The 6195-nt window shown below is 42.4% G+C and overlaps 1 long non-coding RNA gene across 1 annotated transcript; it reads right to left on the reverse strand.

Moving 5' to 3' along the window:
- Positions 1-2299: 2299 nt before the first annotated feature.
- LOC124026072 lies at positions 2300-5628 on the reverse strand. The gene is made up of 3 exons (XR_006837255.1): positions 5600-5628; positions 2581-2761; positions 2300-2311 (listed from the first exon to the last, which is right to left on the reverse strand). It is a non-coding gene; the product is annotated as an uncharacterized LOC124026072 (long non-coding RNA).
- Positions 5629-6195: the final 567 nt, after the last annotated feature.

The raw sequence follows: 6195 nt of genomic DNA on the forward strand, positions 1-6195 counted from the left end.
GCAGTGTAGTAGCAGTGTACTGTGTAGTGTACTGTAGTGTAGTGTAGTAGTGTACTGTAGTAGTGTAGTGTGTACTGTAGTAGTGTGTAGTGTACTGTAGTAGTGTACTGTAGTAGTGTACTGTAGTAGTGTGTAGTGTAGTAGTGTACTGTAGTAGTGTAGTGTACTGTGTAGTGTACTGTGGCAGTTTACTGTAGTAGTGTAGTAGTGTACTGTAGTAGTGTACTGTAGTAGTGTAGTTTACTGTAGTAGTGTGTAGTGTAGTAGTGTGTAGTGTAGTGTACTGTAGTAGTGTAGTTTACTGTAGTAGTGTGTAGTGTACTGTAGTGTACTGTAGTGTAGTAGTGTGCAGTAGTGTAGTAGTTACTGTAGTAGTGTGTAGTGTAGTAGTGTGTAGTGTAGTGTAGTGTACTGTAGTAGTGTAGTGTAGTTTACTGTAGTAGTGTAGTGTACTGTAGTAGTGTAGTAATAGTGTACTGTAGTAGTGTGTAGTGTAGTAGTGTGTAGTGTAGTGTACTGTAGTAGTGTAGTTTACTGTAGTAGTGTGTGTAGTGTAGTAGTGTACTGTGTAGTGTAGTAGTACTGTAGTAGTGTAGTTTACTGTAGTAGTGTGTAGTGTACTGTAGTAGTGTAGTGTACTGTAGTAGTGTAGTTTACGTGTAGTAGTGTAGTGTACTGTAGTAGTGTAGTGTACTGTAGTAGTGTAGTGTACTGTAGTGTGTAGTGTAGTGTACTGTAGTAGTGTAGTGTACTGTAGTAGTGTAGTGTACTGTGTAGTGTAGTGTACTGTAGTAGTGTGTAGTTTACTGTAGTAGTGTAGTGTAGTAGTGTAGTGTACTGTAGTAGTGTAGTGTACTGTAGTAGTAGTGTAGTGTAGTAGTGTAGTGTACTGTAGTAGTGTACTGTAGTAGTGTACTGTAGTGTGTAGTGTAGTGTACTGTAGTGTAGTAGTGTACTGTAGTGTAGTGTAGTGTAGTAGTGTAGTGTACTGTAGTAGTGTAGTGTAGTTTACTGTGTAGTAGTGTAGTGTACTGTGTAGTGTAGTGTAGTGTACTGTAGTAGTGTACTGTAGTAGTGTAGTGTAGTTTACTGTAGTAGTGTAGTGTACTGTAGTGTAGTGTAGTGTACTGTAGTAGTTGTGTAGTGTACTGCAGGACTTGTGTTTAGTGTAGTGTACTGTAGTTTAGTGTAGTGAACCACTGTAGTAGAGCAGTGTAATGTAGTATTTTCCTACTGTAGTGTAGTTGTGTAGTAGTGTGCCATCAGGACAGTGTAGTAGTGTTAGTGTAGTGTACTGTAGTAGTGCAGTTTGTAGTAGTGTGTAGTGTAGTAGTGTCAGTGTGTACTGTAGTAGTGTTTACTGTAGTAGTAACCACTGTAGTGTAGTGTGTAGTGTACTGTAGTAGTGTAGTGTAGTAAACACATTTTAGTAGTAGTGTAGTGTGTACAGTAGTGTAGTGTACTGTAGTAGTGTAGTGTAAACACAGTGTAGTGTACCAGTAGTGTAGTGTAGTAGTGTGAGTAGTAGTGCAGTGTGCCAGTGTAACTGTAGGTACATTTAGTGTAAGTAGTGTGAACCACCTGCAGTGTAGTACTGAGTAGTGCATGCTTGTAGTGTAGTGTAACAGTAATACTGTAGTACTGTTTTCCCTCCTGAACCATCTGCAGCGTGTACAGTGCCATCAGTGTACACAGAGTAAACACTTAGTAGTCCTAACCACCAGCAGCGTACATGAGTGTAATGTAGTAGTGTAGTAGTAGTGTAGTGTAGTAGACAGTGTAGTAACACAGTGTTTCCCTCCTGTACTGTGCAGTGACATGAGGTAGCAGTGTAGTGGTACACAGAATAAACACTTTACCCTCCTGAATCCAGGCCTGCAGGACTTGAGGAGCATGCCGTCAGGACACAGAACAAACACATTTTCCCTCCTGAACCACCTGCAGCGACATGAGGAGCATGCCATCAGGACAGAATAAACACATTTTCCCTCCTGAACCACCTGCAGTGACATGAGGAGCATGCCATCAGGACACAGAATAAACACATTTTCCCTCCTGAACCACCTGCAGCGACATGAGGAGCATGCCATCAGGACAGAATAAACACATTTTCCCTCCTGAACCACCTGCAGTGACATGAGGAGCATGCCATCAGGACAGAATAAACACATTTTCCTCCTGAACCACCTGCAGCGACATGAGGAGCATGCCATCAGGACAGAATAAACACATTTTCCCTCCTGAACCACCTGCAGCGACATGAGGAGCATGCCATCAGGACAGAATAAACACATTTTCCCTCCTGAACCACCTGCAGCGACATGAGGAGCATGCCATCAGGACACAGAATAAACACATTTTCCCTTCAGGGACAATAAAGTAAGACCGGTCTTTTTACAGGACATTTATGATTGACCCCCCATCTGCAGACTTAACCATTGATGCCATCTCCACGGACATCAGGGAAATGGCCTTTAGAAGGTGCCTTGTTGGCCGTACAGTGCTCTTGTCGACAACATGCCTTTGATTGAATCCCTGCCTATGTTTGTGCCCAACCTTCCCGGCCCAGTAAAGACTCACCATGGAGAGGTAGCAGAGGTGTTGGCACACTTGGCAGCGTCGGTCTGAGGGGTCGAGCCTCAGCCACTGGCGCTGGATCCTCCTGCTCTCTGACGAGGCCTGGTTGTCATGACTACAGTAGCGGGCAACAGACCGCAGCCCGGCGTCAAACAGATCCCTGCGTTGTCTCAACTCTGTATCCCTGGAACAGGTAGAGCAGACTGGTGTATCGTCTGTAACCAATGGCTACTGTTTACTCTTTTTTTTGTGGAAAGGGTCAATTTGAGATAGGTAACATGTTGTACTTTTAAATGAATGATGTATAGCTATTGATTCTTGGGTTACATTTCTCCAGCCCCACCCCACAGCTGTTTATTCAACAGGTGGAGGGGTGACTGCTGTTTATTCAACAGGTGGTGGGGTGACTGCTGTTTATTCAACAGGTGGTGGGGTGACTGCTGTTTATTCAACAGGTGGTGGGGTGACTGCTGTTTATTCAACAGGTGGAGGGGTGACTGCTGTTTATTCAACAGGTAGAGGGGTGACTGCTGTTTATTCAACAGGTGGAGGGGTGACTGCTGTTTATTCAACAGGTGGAGGGGTGACTGCTGTTTATTCAACAGGTGGCGGGGTGACTGCTGTTTATTCAACAGGTGGAGGGGTGACTGCTGTTTATTCAACAGGTAGAGGGGTGACTGCTGTTTATTCAACAGGTGGAGGGGTGACTGCTGTTTATTCAACAGGTGGAGGGGTGACTGCTGTTTATTCAACAGGTGGTGGGGTGACTGCTGTTTATTCAACAGGTGGTGGGGTGACTGCTGTTTATTCAACAGGTTGAGGGGGTGACTGCTGTTTATTCAACAGGTGGAGGGGTGACTGCTGTTTATTCAACAGGTGGAGGGGTGACTGCTGTTTATTCAACAGGTGGAGGGGTGACTGCTGTTTATTCAACAGGTGGAGGGGTGACTGCTGTTTATTCAACAGGTGGTGGGGTGAGGGGTGACTGCTGTTTATTCAACAGGTGGTGGGGTGACTGCTGTTTATTCAACAGGTGGTGGGGTGACTGCTGTTTATTCAACAGGTGGAGGGTGACTGCTGTTTATTCAACAGGTGGAGGGGTGACTGCTGTTTATTCAACAGGTGGAGGGGTGACTGCTGTTTATTCAACAGGTGGAGGGGTGACTGCTGTTTATTCAACAGGTGGAGGGGTGACTGCTGTTTATTCAACAGGTGGTGGGGTGACTGCTGTTTATTCAACAGGTGGAGGGGTGACTGCTGTTTATTCAACAGGTGGTGGGGTGAGGGGTGACTGCTGTTTATTCAACAGGTGGTGGGGTGACTGCTGTTTATTCAACAGGTGGTGGGGTGACTGCTGTTTATTCAACAGGTGGTGGGGTGACTGCTGTTTATTCAACAGGTGGAGGGGTGACTGCTGTTTATTCAACAGGTGGAGGGGTGACTGCTGTTTATTCAACAGGTGGAGGGGTGACTGCTGTTTATTCAACAGGTGGAGGGGTGACTGCTGTTTATTCAACAGGTGGAGGGGTGACTGCTGTTTATTCAACAGGTGGAGGGGTGACTGCTGTTTATTCAACAGGTGGAGGGGTGACTGCTGTTTATTCAACAGGTGATGGGGTGACTGCTGTTTATTCAACAGGTGGTGGGGTGACTGCTGTTTATTCAACAGGTGGTGACTGCTGTTTATTCAACAGGTGGGGGGGTGACTGCTGTTTATTCAACAGGTGGTGGGGTGACTGTTTTGTCAGTTTTTGAATCCCAGATTTCCCTTTTAAGAGTAGAATTACATTCCATGTATGATGATACAATGACAATACTGCTATTAATGCTGTGATCTACAATGATAATACTGCTATTAATACTGTGATCTACAATGATAATACTGCTATTAATACTGTGATCTACAACTATAATACTGCTATTAATACTGTGATCTACAAATATAGTACTGCTATTGATACTGTGATCTGCAAATATAGTACTGCTAAAAATGCTGTGATCTACAATGATACTGTGATCTACAATGATAATACTGCTATTGATACTGTGATCTGGAATGATAATACTGCTATTGATACTGTGATCTACAATGATAATACTGCTATTGATAATGTGATCTGGAATGATAATACTGCTATTGATACTGTGATCTACAATGATAATACTGCTATTAATACTGTGATCTACAATGATAATACTGCTATTGATACTGTAATCTGGAATGATAATACTGCTATTGATACTGTGATCTGGAATGATAATACTGCTATTAATACTGTGATCTACAATGATAATACTGCTATTAATACTGTGATCTACAATGATAATACTGCTATTAATACTGTGATCTACAATGATAATACTGCTATTGATACTGTGATCTACAATGATAATACTGCTATTGATACTGTGATCTACAATGATAATACTGCTATTAATACTGTGATCTACAATGATAATACTGCTATTAATACTGTGATCTACAATGATAATACTGCTATTGATACTGTGATCTACAATGATAATACTGCTATTGATACTGTGATCTACAATGATAATACTGCTATTGATACTGTGATCTGGAATGATAATACTGCTATTGATACTGTGATCTACAATGATAATACTGCTATTAATACTGTGATCTACAATGATAATACTGCTATTGATACTGTGATCTACAATGATAATACTGCTATTGATACTGTGATCTACAATGATAATACTGCTATTAATACTGTGATCTGGAATGATAATACTGCTATTAATACTGTGATCTACAAGGATAATACTGTGATCTACAATGACACTGATCTACAAAATGATAATACTGCTATTAATACTGTGATCTACAATGATAATACTGCTATTGATACTGTGATCTACAATGATAATACTGCTATTAATACTGTGATCCCTGGAATGATAATACTATTGATACTGTGATCTGGAATGATAATACTGCTATTGATACTGTGATCTGGAATGATAATACTGCTATTGGTTAAATAGTTAAACCCACCTGAGGTCTTTGAGAAGTGAGGTCATAAGGGTACTCAGAATGACACCATTCTCCCGTTTGGATTCTGACATTGCGATCTGGTACAGCAACTTCTCCATGGAGAAGGACCTCTCTATGCGTCGACATTTCAGCTCCTGGGAAGGAGAGGTAAGAGATATTTGAACATTTGATATGACAGGGTCTTTTCACAACATATCCCAGTTCAGATTAATGGAGGTGCTCAGTTTGGTGAACCCTCGCAAATCCCTCCTTTCATGCAGTAGATGTGTAGGGAACTAAGATCCATGTGGATAACAGAATCTTTGATAGTGAATCTGACCAGCGGAACACTGGGTACACAGAGGCACTTTCTACCCTCAGTTTGTCCACTCTATCTGAACTGACTGACAGACAGACAGACTGACTGACTGACTAAACTAAGCTGGTTAAGTCAGACTTTAGAGCCTGGTTTTACCACCCCTTCGTGAGGAGCTTTCAGGACTGGAACTCAGTCAAACTGGCCACCCAAGATGTACAGAACATGGAGAGGTACAGGACAGGTACAGGAGTTCTACATACTCTATGTGGTCAGACCCCTAAACGAAAATGGATTTCGT

The sequence above is a fragment of the Oncorhynchus gorbuscha genome, unplaced genomic scaffold (assembly GCF_021184085.1).
Source record: "Oncorhynchus gorbuscha isolate QuinsamMale2020 ecotype Even-year unplaced genomic scaffold, OgorEven_v1.0 Un_scaffold_2559, whole genome shotgun sequence".
NCBI lineage: Eukaryota > Metazoa > Chordata > Actinopteri > Salmoniformes > Salmonidae > Oncorhynchus > Oncorhynchus gorbuscha.